At 42.7% G+C, this 1,613-nt stretch overlaps 1 non-coding gene across 1 annotated transcript; it reads right to left on the reverse strand.

Annotated features, from left to right (window-relative positions):
- Positions 1–427: 427 nt before the first annotated feature.
- Positions 428–587, reverse strand: LOC111824486. The gene has a single exon (XR_002827569.1). It is a non-coding gene; the product is annotated as a U1 spliceosomal RNA (small nuclear RNA).
- Positions 588–1,613: the final 1,026 nt, after the last annotated feature.

Below are 1,613 nucleotides of genomic sequence, written 5' to 3' on the forward strand. Positions count from 1 at the left end.
CTGGAATCAAACCTGGGACCCTTCAGTCTGTAGGCTGACACTCTATCCACTTAGCCAAACCGTCTAGGGCTAGATGCTATTATTAATAACCCTCTCATTTTCCAGATAAGGAACCTGAAGTTTAAAGAAGTTAAGCAATTACTCAAAGGAATAAAGATAGTAAGCAGATAGGCTGACATTTGATCTCAAAGAGTCTGACTCCAGAGTATACACTCTAAACACTGCACTATACCTTCTAAACAATGTGCCAAAAATAACACTTTTCACTCATCCATTCAGCAAACCTGCTGTGTGCCAGGCACTAGTCCCGCTGCTGGTGAGCCAACAGTGTTCAAAGCAACACCCCTCACCTCAAAGAACTTACTTTCTAGTGTAGGAGACAGACGACAAACAAATTTTAATATGCATGCACATTTTCTTTTTATTGTAAGGGAGAGCATGAATGCAGTCCCCCACTACCACAAATTATGCAGTCGAGTTTCCCACATTTGGGGAAATCGCAGGGGTCAGCGCAGCTGGAGTACAGTGGATCAGCCTCGCCTGGGAAAACCACCTTTGTGATCATATCTCCCCTGCCAGGTAAGTATGTATGTACCATTTTCTGTGCCTACTGTAACGAACACTAAGAAAGCAGGTAAGTAGCTGGAGACTGGCTAGAGAGGAGAGCTATTTTAGATCAAAGGCCTTCCTGAGATGAGTTTCAGCAAATACCTGAATGAACTCCGGGATGGAGCCATGAGAAAATGCATTCCAGGCCTGAGGAGGAGGAAGTGCCAGGATCCTGAGGTAAGGGTGGGAGTGGGGGTGGGTGCAGAGGAGGGGAAATTGGTAGGCCATGAAGTTGACAAGGGAGGCAGGGCTATAACAGGTTCAGCCTCATAGGTAAGAGCTTTAGCTGTTGTTCTAGAAGTGAGGGGAAGTCTTGGGAGGATTTTGAGCAGGAAAATGACAAATTGTGACTCACATTATATTACCTTGCAATAGAGCCTGGGCTTTGGATCCTGGGGCCACGCATCATCTTTCCAGTATTCTCTAAAACGAAGATGCCATGTGGCTCCTGAGCACTTGAAATGTGGCTGTCCGCACTGAGATGTGCTCTAAGTGTTAAATGCACAACGGATTTCAAAGACTTAGTACCGACAAAAGAATGCAATATATCTCATAAACAAGTTTTTATATCTACTTACTGTACATTGACACGATACTTTAGATATCCGGGGTTAGATCAATATAACATCCAAAATAATTTTACCTGTTTCTTTTTACTTTTTTAAATGTAAGTACTAGAAAATTTTAAATTACATACGTGGCTGTGTCATATTTCCATGGAACAGCATTGGTCAAGACAACAGCTCTCAGCTTCCCAATGCTGTGTAGACAAATGAAGTAACTTGCATAGGGCTCTCTGAGTTTTCATAAGGAAGCGCATTGTGTAACATCAAGATAAATTATTGAGGGTAATAGTCAGCCAAAAAATGTACTGTTCCTTATAGGCCAAAGGTAATGTTACCAACTTGGTCATGGCTTTGTGTTGTTTTCCCAACAGTGGTAATGAAATTGCACAATCATGTGTAATATCTCTCTCCCCACCCATTCCATCCCCATCTGTGCTC

The sequence above is a fragment of the Myotis lucifugus genome, unplaced genomic scaffold (assembly GCF_000147115.1).
Source record: "Myotis lucifugus unplaced genomic scaffold, Myoluc2.0 scaffold_1738, whole genome shotgun sequence".
Taxonomy (NCBI): Eukaryota; Metazoa; Chordata; class Mammalia; order Chiroptera; family Vespertilionidae; genus Myotis; species Myotis lucifugus.